We start from the raw sequence: 13,367 nt of genomic DNA, 5'->3' as shown, positions 1-13,367 counted from the left end.
CAATAGCTTACGTTTGTTGAGTTTCCTGGGAAGTGATGAAAGGACAGCATTGTAAGTGGGGGATAAGTGGTGGCGTAGACCCCCTCCTCTGTTCAATGATGGCTTCTCAACCCTGGTGTAGATGGCTTCCTTGACGCCTCTTTCAAATCATCCATCTTCTCTGTCTAAAATGTGCACCTGGTGGTCCTCAAACGAGTGTCCTCTGTCCTTCAGATGTAAGTAGACTGCAGAGTCTTGACCTGAGGAGTTGGCCCTTCTGTGTTGAGCCATGCGTTTGTGTAGTGGTTGTTTAGTCTCCCCAATATACAGGTCTGTGCATTCCTCACTGCATTGGACCACATACACTAGATTGCTTTTCTTGTGTTTGGGTGTGCGGTCTTTGGGGTGTACCAGCATCTGTCTTAGTGTGTTCTTGGGTTTAAAAAACACAGGGATGTTGTGTTTGTTGAAAATCCTCCTGAGTTTCTCTGATACTCCAGACACGTATGGAATCACAATGTTGTTGTGTTTGACCTTCTTTTCCTCCTCCCCTGTAGTTTTGTTCTTCTTGGATCTTGTGGCTGTCTTCACAAAGGTCCATTTAGGGTATCCACAGGCTGTAAGTGCCCCCTTCAGGTGTTTCTGTTCCTTCTCTCTGGCTTAGGCGCTTGTTGGTATGTTTTCCGCTCTGTGGTGCAGTGTTCTCATGACCCCTAGCTTGTGCTCCAGTGGGTGGTGTGAATCGAAGAGTAGGTATTCGTCTGTGTGTGTGGGTTTTCTGTAAACACCAATCTGCAGGCTCCTGTCCTCTTCAATGTGTACAGCGCGTAACACAATGTGTTCTGGTAGTCCGCTGTGTTAAGGACTACCGTGCATCTTCCTTTGTCAGCAGGTAGGATAGTGATGTTTTGATCCTTGCTCAGAGATGTCACAGCTTTCCTTTCTTGGATAGTGAGGTTGGAAGGGGGGCCTTCGCATTAGAAAGGGCTGCAGATACCTTTAGTCTGAGCTGTTCCGCTTCTGTTTCTGTTAATTTGTTTTTCCTAATGGCGGATTCTGTGGCTGTGATGAGGTCTACTACAGGTAGTTGCTGTGGTGTAATGGCAAAGTTTAATCCTTTGGCCAGAACATCTTTCTCTGGTTGGGTGAGTTCCCTATCTGACAAGTTTGTCACCCATCCTTTCTCCTCCAAGACAGTTCTCCTGTTCTGTTTGTGCAGCTTGCGGCATTTCCTGGTCTGTCTTTCTTTGCTCTTGTTATGCTGAGATAGCTGTGCTTTCTTGATGAAGTCCATGACCTTTCCCAGTGCTGTACTGGGCTGATATGTTTCTAGTTTGTGGTGTATGTTGTCCAATTCTTTGTTCAGGGCTTCAATTGTGAAATGTATCTGTCTCACTCTCTCATTCAGTAGCTGGTGTTGCGCTTTCTCTAGGATTATTCCGGCTCTGTGTCCTTTTACCGTGGAGCCTAAGGCTGTTGGGAATAAGTTTGTGTTGTCGGCATCTCAGGTTAAATCGTCTTCCAGTGTCTTCAACCAAGTCCAGTTACCCCTGACTTTAAGCTTTGTTGGATGACCTGGATGACTGAGAATCTTCATAGACAAAGTTTATGATCAATGACACAGCAGCTGCCGCTGTTTGTTGTCTTCTCTCATATGTGGCTGCGCGCAGCTGATACTACGTGTTACGTAGGCAGGTTATAGGTTGGAGGGAGGGGAATAATTTTCTTAAAATAAACATTTTTCACGATGTCCCGCACCTCGAGTCCACATCGAGTCTGAAGTCTTTTGGGGACGAGTTTTAAGTCGAGTCACTGTGTGTGAGACAAGTCGGACTCTCTGCCTGATGGTACTACTATTGCGTAGGGACCAGAAAACTAAAATTTGCAGTACTGAAATACCGGTAATTAAAAATGTGAAAAATGTAATTGTTTGTTTTAGTTGAGACAAATTATTTTGCAAGTGCGAATTTCCATTGCTCTAATTCAAAAAGTCAAGGAGAAATCGTCTGTTTTTCCATCTCCAGCACAGCATGCTACAATACCTTCAGGGCAGAGTATTTGGTCAGTCAACTCAAACAAAGTAGAAAATCCCTCATAGAGACCCACTGTGACCAATAGATAGATCAAAACCAGAAAATAAGCCCAAGCATGTTCATCAGAGAGGCTCTTTAGATCAGTGCCCTTTCAAAGCAGCTTTAGTTTGCCCCCACTGGGCAATCGAGGGGAATTAGATGCCATTCTTTCTCTCAGAAATAAAACCCGCCTGTTTCTAAGAGTTAAGGCTTTGTGGGCAAACAGTAAAATCAGCAGCAGCACTGAATGGCGTCCCCCTCTCCACAATGGGGATTATGGTGCGATAAAGCTGCAATAACACACATTGTCGTTCTTGTCAAGGGGGTGGATGCAATATATAACAGACTTTGTAATGTATCAATATGAAGTCGAACAATGCCGTGTATATTGCACTTAGACCTAACTTGGAATGATTGCTTCATTAATTGGCTGACGTTGACCAGACTATATTTATTGTAGTAATTCGATTGAATTGTGTCAGTATCTTTAAACTGAATATGCAGTAGCATCTATGCAACGCCAATGGCAGAATTCATCTCAGGGAATTTAGGCAAGGACAAAAAGAACTGTAATTATGTTTCCAAAATTTGCTACGCCCCATTCCCCTTAGTTACTGTTGCTCCTATTTTTTGAAACAATGGGTCCTTGACTTAAGACAGAGGTAGACATAAGCAGGATTCTCACTTCAAGCTGCTTCTCACTTCACCTGTTGCTGGCAGATTTTATCAGTTGAAGCTAGAGGGGCTAACTAGCTAGTATTAACGTTAGTCAGCCTCCAGTATACTTTTGAATTGTTTGTTTGTTGTTTCCAGTTGACTCGCTTTAAAACAGGAATCTTGATAAAGATACATAAATACTCGCATACAAACATACAAGCAGCATGAACCTGGGCTAAAATTCAGCATCCTCACAAGTTGATGATTCGTACAACGTTAGAGGGATTCAGTTCCGGTTTGCTGCACACAATCTGTACTGTAGCTTTGTTTTGTATTGCTTTCTCTCATAGCAGTTATGACATATTGTACTTAAAACGAAATATAGAATTGAACAGCATCCATGAGACAACCCTTTAAATTTAAAATAATTGCATGATAGATGTAAATGTGTAGATGTGATTGTAGCAATGTGGTAGGTGTGTTGTACAACAGGTATATGCTGCACACTGACTTCCACTCAAGCAATTATTAGTTTGAATTCTCACTAGAAACTCTGTCCTTGAAGTGTCCACATTCATTACTACAGTGAAATAGCAGTGTCTGCCACATTGTTACAGTCATTCAAAGTGTCTGACAACAAGGGATGTATTCAATTTATTGTCATTCTCTGACAAAAGTCAATTTCCTCTACACTTCACTTGTCTAAGTGACCCTGCTTAACCTATGTTATTCCATTCTTCAGTTTTCTTTCAATTTATTTCTGAAGCATTATATTTTGACAATTTCAACTTCTGTTGAATTTGTTATAATACATTGTTGGATGTTTTTTTGTTTGCCTCATTAAAAAATATTTGAGTGTCAGGCAACTCAAATCTTTTTGTCAAATCATAAGAAGCAAGTCTCTACTTCTGGATGAATTAAATGTTTTTTAGGTGTAACGTGATATTTTTACTACTAGCAAACTAGGTGCTAATTTGTAGTATTCTGTTTAATATTTTGATATTTTAGTAGGCATATGGAAAATCCATTACATCAGCTGTAGATTTACATTTATTCATTTAGCTGACGCTTTTATCCAAAGCGGCTTACAATTGCTACATATGACAGAAGTTGCACGCCTCTGGAGCAACTAGGGGTTAAGGGACACATTGGTGTGTCACAGTGGACACACGGGTCTCTCCCACCAAAGGCATGAGTCTTATCCGCTGTTCCATCACCACCCTCATGGATACGAGCTAAGCACTAGTTTTTCATGCACAGTGGGACAACTCCTAATTGTATGCACTTCACACCTGATGGCTTCGATTGATGTCACTATTCAGTATAATGGTCAAACCTTGAAGCTGCCAGTTGAGATGATGACAGTTAATTAATCGGCCATTGTGGTACATTTGTGGCTGTAGAAGATAAGACCAAGTGTACAGAAGATTGTCTGTGACCTTGACCTCCACACAACCTAACTGCAAATTTGTATAGATTAAGACTCCCAAGACATTATTAGACATCTAACAAACATTGTCCTAGGAAACATTCCTAGGATAGTAGCTGATAGTTGAAAGAACAATTACCAACACCCTAAAACTCAACTCACACTATAACAAGTCAGCTGTTGAACTTAGGAGTAATTTTAGCATTGGTAAGATAAGAAAAACACATTAAGATAGACTGATTTTAAAGTGCTCCAGCTCATATATTAACATCAGAGTTAAATGTTTGACTTGATTCAGTGACCAGTGTGCAGGGTTTGAGTGTGTTGGGTGGCCCATTTTAAATTATTCAGCTTTAAATTAGTAGCTTTTGATATGAATGCTATGAATTATTTGTCACTAGTAGTTAGAACTCTGTTTGGTCTCTCTAGCAAAAGTACCGCTTTGTTTAGTTATGAAGAACTAAAGCTACAAAGCACACAATCCTTCAGCGTTGATTGATTATGTAGGCTATCACAGATATTTACAGAACCTTTTTAAACATTAAGGGGTGAATTCATAAAAGGATTGTGCAGAATTTGTGGTGTAATTCTCAAAGCACCAAAACAGTGAAATTCACCCCTAACTGCATCCAAGTTCTGGTGTTATTTTCAAGTATTTAAATAAGGTAATATGAATTCATTTGGTGCAAAAGTGGCCACTTTCCATGCAAATGAGCCTCATTGCAAAAGAAGTCAAATTCACAAACACAGGCACTAATAACCACAGAAATCTGACCTTGAGACGGGCCAGATAGTGGTTACAAGTGATGTCCAATTCGTCGCACTATCAGCGGCTTCAATCCATTGGCACCTTTAATATTAGTTGTGATGCATTTCCACTAACCGTCATAGTAGGGGTTAAACAGAGACCGTCTTCCCAAGAAGAACAACATCATCAAATTTAGCAATTATAACAGGAGCAAAGGAAGAAATCAGGTGACATTTTTATAGAGCAATAAGATCTATGTAGGGAGGAGGTCCAGGTGGATGGATGGTTAAAAAACCCATCAGATTTTAACACGTTTTAAAAGCCTGTTTCCTAACCTTAACCAAGTGTTTATTATTATCACCATGATGGAGCTCCCCCAACCTTCACAAAGTCGCAATTCTAACCTAAATCTAGGCCTACCAAAAGTATTTCATAACTGGTTTTTAACTAACTCTATGTCCATTTATATCCAACCCGACAAGCAAAGAATATTCATCTCCCTTATTGTCATCCAGCTCTAAAATACAGAGGACCATCACTTTGGAATACCATAACCTCTCTCTATCAAAACTTGTCTATCAGTATTTAAGTCAAACATGAGGTGTGTTGTGATAGTACACCATCCTGTCATATGGAAAACCATTCATACATGCCTGGTTTACAGGTTGCATCACAGTTGCTTCCAGTGTAGATATCCCAACTGTGTGGATTTCATCATAATATACCCCCCAAAAAGGTGTTATTATGAGCTATCAAGGAAAGAGACTGACCGACTCTTCACAGGAAGACCCTCCTTAATTTCAGTTTTAGAGCGAGACATGATGAGCTTCAATACCCTTGATTTTCTTGATTGTATCATACTGATTGCTTAGTGCTGCACAGACACTGTTATTAGTGTAGGCCAAAAGAAGCAGCCAGGAATTGGCTCACCGTTTGTTTCACTGTGATGCAAATGTTTATGTCTCTATAAGGTTGAGTGTAAAATGTTAATAAAATCATCGTCTGTAAGTTTAAAGGCCAAGATTGCATATGGTGTGCAGCATAGTTAATGTACATATCTACAGCATATGTTAAACTACATGGTAAATAGTTCAATTCATCTCATCAGCTCACAAATTAGGCAATACATGGACTGCAAATGTGAACCTTCACTGTTCTCACAATACTGGCAGATACAAGCATATAGACCCATGAGACAAACATACAAACAACAAATGACACAAAAAAAGAACTATGTCATTTTGCACATTCCTAAAACTGGCATTCAAACCTTCTTCAAACCCTCTTTAAGAGCCAACCTGACTGGTGCTACCAAATGAGAGACGCAAACCTGAATATTTTTTGCCACACACTGGCTACATCCTCTTCCCACTGGGCAATGCTTATCTGCTTGCAGCACGACACATACAGATGATTGGCATGGTCAGAGAGAGAAAGAAATCCACTATTCTAACTATTCCTCAATATATTACATTTAAAAAATAATTTAATTGAACTGCAAACTAAGCAACAAAATGGCCTGCCCTGAACCCCAATACTTTGTCAGAACAAATTACACATTAAGTCAGGTATAGGAATTCAAATTAGTTAATTGTTACAAATGTACTAGTTAGCAAACAATAATAATAAAATTTTTACTTTTCAGTGATTACAAGAAAGGGCTCCTCTATCATCTGTCATTTTTAGAATAGTACAGGTATAACAAATATATTAGGTAGGACATAAGGAGAAACACTGTGAGTGATGTGTGATTTCCCACAACATGTCTCACCCTCCTATCAGTGGATTGAATCTGGATGTGCCTGTTACATTTTGTCACTCCAGGTAACACTGAGGGGTGAAATTATACAGTACTGTCAGATGTGGAGCACCTCAAGCTCTTCACAAGCATTTCTGACAGAGAGGCTTTTTTTCTCATGGCACGATTACCTATAATCTTGCCTGCTGATCTATAAGAAATGGAGAGCAGTAAGCCTGAATATTATTTTCAAAATGACTATTTATATGTAACCTCTTTAAATGTCACAGGGCATTCATAAAATGGTATTGAGCATTTTGATGTTAGTTTATTGAGATAAACATTTCCCAAACCCACTGTCTTTAGCCTTTACTTTTAAATAATAATTTTAGGGTTTTTAGTTTTTATGTTTTTTTTAAACCACATAACTTAAAAGTCAATATTAATGAAGTGAATGTTAAACAAAAGGCATCTCTTTGGCCTACTGGTCAAAATGCAAAACAGTAGCAATACAATTAGACAAAACACAACAACAATGGCAGCAACAGCAATCAGCAATACAGGGTGAGACATATGGGTATATAAGAACATAAAAACATATAAAAAATAAAAAAGTGTGCCTTATGTGCAGATGTTACCTATTCAGGCTTGTAAACGTTTAAAATTTCTGTTTTAACTTCAAATAATGGAAGTGTTGGAAACAGAAATGTCCACAACAACAAGTTATCCTTTTGAAGATAAGAATAGATCACTGTTGATGTAATAGATTATGTGGATATCAAAGCAACTGCACTTCTCCTATGCATAAATGTCTGGTTGATTGAACTCCATCTCCTTGTGCCCATTCCCCACCTCGCATAGGTTAATTGAACACCACAGAGTGCGATGACTCGTCTCAGACCTGCACTTAAATAGGTCATATTTCATGGTCACATGGCAACTTTATAACAGCATTCATGTCGCAGGTAGATGAACCCTGTTTTTTATGGAGAATTGTAATTGTGGGATAGTTAACCAATGAAGTGGCAGTCTTTAGCCTCTCACTCATTCAGTCATCTGCATTTATTGAGCACTCCCATGGGGTTTTAGAGAGCAGGTTCAATTAATATTCAGACATATTTTCTGTGAAACACTTCAGTGGAGATGGCGTGATCACAGAGCTTTTTCAATCCTTTGAAGTGGAGGCAGAGAACAATTCAATAAAAACTAAGCATCATTCTCAGCGCTCACATTTTCCACTGCCTAAATGTGTGGTTTCACATCTATAAACACAACATTTAAAGTAACATTGAGTGTTTTGACCAGACTGTTTTTTATTGTGTGTACTGCAGTCCCATTTGTAAGAGTGTAAGTTACCATTTCACCAGATATTCTCTGCTGTAGAAACATTACAAGCAATCAAACCATTATCAGTCTATAATGGGGATAAGACAAAAGCATCATTTAAATTCCACAAGGGACCATTTAAACAATTTGCGTCACAGAATAGAATACATGCCCTGCAAAATTAGTGTGACCCCACAGATTACATAAAGCTGTTCATGGAAAGGGAAAGATCTCATTAAACTATCGCCTGACGCTCAGATAGCAGTGAGGAATTCTGAGACTGTTTGACACGTGGCATTTCAAACTGAAGGAAATTACTTGCATTATATTGATTCTGCTGCCGTGGGAAAAGGTTTATAATGGATAGGGTGAGTTTTGAGTGGAACGACTACGGCATGTCTTCACAATAATGATTTGTGCAAAGTGTATAAAATGCCACGCCACAGGAAGTACTGGGAAATCATTTGTTTGACAATAATTTGATTGTGATTGTGGCAAAATACAAAACAAAAATAAACCAAACAAATAAGCAAAACAGTGTATTTTTAGGAAACCTGCTAATGAGTGTTATGGTAGTGCTAATGATTTACGTTTACATTTTACATTTTGCTATTTACATGGCACCTCACCAATAAGCAACCATTTATAACAAGCCTTCATGTCACGACATTATTCCTAAGACCCCAGAATGATCAAGAGAAGGACTGCTGAGAAAAGTGATAAAGTGAGACCTAAGAGAAGAGAAGGGATTTTTAGAGCTATTACAGTAACTAGAGGGTATGATTAAGGGTTGAAGACTCGTCCTCTTCACATCAAGCTGAATGAGATAGGAGCTATAGAAATGTCATTAGCTAATATTATACCTAATAAATAAAGAATTGCTGTACTTAGTGTTCATTGTCTGTTCATCATACTCCATTCTGTATTTTGTTTTATGCTTTGTGAGGTTTTAGACTCCATGTACTGAGTTTCTTTCCAAAGTTTTAGCCTCTCTCTGCTTCTTTCTTCTAAACTTGGTTGTGGGTTTTTCACTCTTGATGGGTGTCAGTCATTAAGTTTCCTATGCAGTGGCATATGTGTCTGTCCTCTATCTTTACGGCCACTTAAATGTCATTTTCATTTCTGTATTTAACAGCAGGCTTTGTCAGGCTTCAAATAATAAAACAATCTATAAATAATATTGGTACATTAGTATCTGAATTAAATCCAGACCATAGAATGAGATGCTTTATGAAGTGTTTTGTCACCTCATATTAATTACTTTGCTGTCAGAAGCATTTTTTCTTTCAGAAGCCTCCATGAGCTATTATTAGCTGTTTGAAATGACTTTGCATTTAGTTTAAGTAGTGCCATTAGAATGGCAAAAATGTGCCGACACATCTTGGCACAGCAAGGAGGGAGCTTGTTTCTGCTGCACCTTTGTTCATTACTGTAAATGGCCGCTCTTGGCTTTTGTACCACACCAAGCTGCCAGCCAGACAAAGTGAATTTATTTATGCTCACTCAAGTGCTTTCAATCCAGGTTTAAAGACAAAGTTTGGCCTGTTCTTCATGCACTGTTTTGGGCATCCATTTCAAAGGGTCTACAATATAAAGATGGTAGGAATATTTTGTGGACAACAGATGAAGACAAATATAGTAAGTCACACATTTTGCTCTGCTGTATGTTGTGACAGTGAAGCAGTACAGGTCAGTAAGAGCTCTAAAGGAAAATTACTGGGCTCATCACTAATAATTGGATAATTTGGTTTTTTTTTTAAATGCCCAAAAAGACATCTAGCAGCCCTTATGACTCTTATCTGTTGGGGGAAAGGAAGAAGTAGATGTTGTTGAGCCACAGAGTATACAGAGGGTGGAGGTTTTAGAAGAGCCAGCAAAATGTCAGACTTTGACACAGGAGATTGCTGTTAACTTCCTGTTTCCTACTTCTTTTTTTTTTTTTAAGAATTGTTTGACATTTTGGGAAATCTGCTTATTCTCGTTCTGGTGGAGAGTTAGATGAAAAGATAGTTACCACTCTCACATCCATCCATTAAATAGCTAAAAGGACACAGCCAGCGGACGGTTAGCTTACTGTAGCTTAGCACAGAGATTGGCAACGGAGGGAAACAGCTAGCCTCACTCTGTCGAAAGATAACAAAATCCACTTACCAACCTTTTTATATCTTAATTGTTTAATCCATGTGAAAAACAAAGTGTAAAAAACTCAATTCGCCATTCGAGTGTTATGTCTCAGACTATTTCCTGACTCCAGTTGAGAGGAGCTGGACTCCAGAAAGTTTACTGTTTCAAGCTTAAACCTACACCAAATCAAACTTTAATCATAGAAGGTGTCAGATCAGAAAATGTATACATTTTTGTGATTTGTAATAGTTTTGGAAGACACTGCGAACAATGTCGTCCTGCCGATAACAGCGTCAGATCAGAAAACTCTTAAATGCGTCGGTCTGGAAGGCAATTACAGACTATGTATTTTGTCGTATCATTTGCAGCACTTGATGATGATGTTTCCAGTGTTTCGTCCAGTATCTTAAATTCTTTCACTTCACTGACTCTCTTAGTGGCTGCTCATATCCATTTCAAACAAGGTTGCCCAGACCTATAAGGCAGATGAAAGACCAAATTTAACCCTACATCACTCCTGTAAATGGCCAATGAACTGGCCGCTGTTACGCTTAGTCTTCTTGACTTTTTTTCCTTCCGGCTCAATGGAAATAGAATGACCTCCCAACTGCAGGCACTTATAATTCCCTGTTATAGCATGAAAACCCGTCTCTTCTGTGAGAGGGAGCGATTCACCTCCTTCACGGTCATGCATTAATGTGCACCTGTCTTACAAATGAAATAAAAAGAACCATTTTTCTGAAGTCTACTTTTTGCTCTCAGGACATATGTTTTGTTGATAAAACATTTATTAATATTACATGAAAAGTAACATTGTTTCATTGTAAGTCACTTTAAATAGGAGAGAATATTCCGTATAATGTAAATATTTGTGTCTTATTACATATGAATTATTATATGATCATCATAATATCATATGATTATTTCGGTATTTTTAAACCTGGGCCTTATTTTTGTTGCAGGAAATGCAGGTGGAAACGAGTGAGAGGAGTTTGTTGTGTATGCAGAGGAACTGCAAGCAAGGCTTTATTTCCGCTACAACAAACTCCTCTCTCCAACTCTGACTCACATTTACACTGTTGCCTTCCTGCAACAATTCCCCTCTTACGAGATTTCAGAGTGAGAATTGTCCTTGAGTGAGACTTCTGTTTCTTGTTAAAAACAATGGGTGTTACCAGGAATCAATGGTAGGGATCCAAGGAATACGTTCCACTACAGCCGGTTCGAGTCCGCTGACTGAAGCCGTCTACCACATGGGTTCCAGAAAGTTTTGTACCTGCTAGTAATTTTGACACCAAAATATGTAAAAATTGGGCCCAGGTTTAAAAATACTGAAATGATCCTTTAATTTGTCTTCTAAAGAAAGATCATCACTCTATGAATCTTACAACATACTAAAGCATGATTTTAGGAGTGTGACAATAGTCTTCTGGTCTGAAAGTTTTTTTATTTTCTCTTTCTTTCCAAAAGAGGGCTGTGTGTTTGGCCAAACAAGCATACAAGTCTAGAGGCTCCTCATGAGACGAACTGCACGAACGCAATATGTCCTCTGGCCTGTTGTGTTAAAATGATAACCACAAATTGTTTGAATGGGAGGAGAAAACAAATGTTTCTGCTGCCACAATGAGCAAGTTTTTGTTTTTTCTGGCATTGCTTTTTCATGGAAGTAATAGAAGGATCTGTCCTCTGCAGTAAAGTTGCTGTTTTGACCTGCACTTTGTACACTCCAAAAAACATAATTAGTACTGAATGATAATCAAAGAGACTTTTCTCTATAACCTTTGAAGCGCTCTGTCCTAAAGTGAAATACCCCAGTGACCTTTCTACAGTCTGGATGTTTCACCAAAGGGAAATTGGACTGCAGTAAAGCCTGTAATCTATTCTGTGATCCTTGGAAAAGGTCAATGATATTTCTCTGAGCAGAGTAGTGTGTATACTTTTCTCAGCATTTAAGTTGGCTCCACCATTTTTGTAACGGTTACTGGAATACAGAGTAGTGGAGGTTTTGATCAGATACTGCACTGCTTCAGTAGATTTCAGAGGGAGGTTTTAACTCGCGCACACGCACACACACACACACACGCACACACACACACATACAGAGCTAACAGGTTGCAGACCCCTCTCCTGAGATGAGTCTGATTAAGAAAGATAATGAAGGGATCTTTTTTTTTTGTGATCCAGGAGTGCACCAGTTATTCCAGTGAAATGAGGAACTGAGTCAGGAATAAAGGGACACGCTTGAAATGAATGGACTATTTGCTAGCTACGAGGAGTATTGTTTTACCTTATTTTGTGTGCTTATAGTTTAAGAAAATATCTACTCAGCCATTTATCTGCTTTGGAAAAACTTTTAAAAGTTAAAAAAAAATTGTCATAATAACCTTAAACTACATCCTGTCATGACTCCTCATCTGTCTGAGTTTGGGACTGAGTGAGTGTGTTTTGTGTGTGCTTGGTGTGTTTTTATTCTGTTTTTCTTCCCTCCCTTCTCTCAGTTTTTTGAGTTTCCTGAGTTGACACTAGCTGCACCTGCTGGCAATCAGGCACCTGTTCCTGATCAGCCATCCCTACCTCTTCTTAAGGAGAGACCAGACTTCCATTCCCTGCCGGATTGTTAAGTTATATACCGTAGGTCTTGCCTTAGCATCTAGCTTTAAGCCTGTTAGTGAAGTAACCAGTTTGCTTTAACTAATTTCTCTCTGTCTGTCTCCAGATTGCCAGCTCTACCTGCTCAGCCTCTCACCAGTTCCAAGTCTCTCAAAGCCAAGATCCAACCCTCCCAGCCACACTCCAGCCAGCCACGCCAGCCAGCCCTCACGTTCCTACAGCTCGGAAGGAGACTCCCTGCAACCTCACCCTGCCTAGTTTGCTCACCCTGCCTCAATCAATAAACTGTTTAACTGCTGAATTGTCTCCGTGTCTGCATCTGGGTTCTGGCATAACCTCTGACACATCCAAACAAGTATGTGTAATCCAAAGGAGGTTAAAGTCAAGGGCAACTGGACTTGGTTGAAGATACTGGAAGACGTTTCTTCCCTCCTCCAAGGGACTGAAACTTAATTCAGCTATCTGCACAACCTCAGTTTTATGGGTATGCAGATGTTAACAAAGATATTGTCAAGAACTCTAAATAGTATTATTATAATTGTTGTGAACATGTCTTTCCTCTTTATTAGAAGTCATGTATTGCTGGAAGAGGAAGGTGTATCTGCATGTTTTTACGCTCCTTATCTGGTGAGCCATTCAGTCTAGGAACAGGAGAGCACAGGTGGGCAGGAATAATTGGATCAT

General features: G+C 39.2%; 1 long non-coding RNA gene across 1 annotated transcript; it reads left to right on the top strand.

The window, feature by feature from the left end:
• The first annotated feature begins 12,268 nt into the window (after positions 1-12,268).
• LOC119909178 lies at positions 12,269-12,984 on the top strand. Its single transcript, XR_005445394.1, has 2 exons — positions 12,269-12,704; positions 12,790-12,984. It is a non-coding gene; the product is annotated as an uncharacterized LOC119909178 (long non-coding RNA).
• Positions 12,985-13,367: the final 383 nt, after the last annotated feature.

This window comes from Micropterus salmoides, unplaced genomic scaffold (genome assembly GCF_014851395.1).
Source record: "Micropterus salmoides isolate LMB-PRFRI ecotype aquatic unplaced genomic scaffold, ASM1485139v1 Ms_hic_scaffold_18, whole genome shotgun sequence".
NCBI lineage: Eukaryota > Metazoa > Chordata > Actinopteri > Centrarchiformes > Centrarchidae > Micropterus > Micropterus salmoides.
This window is presented reverse-complemented; position numbering and strand designations above follow the sequence as displayed.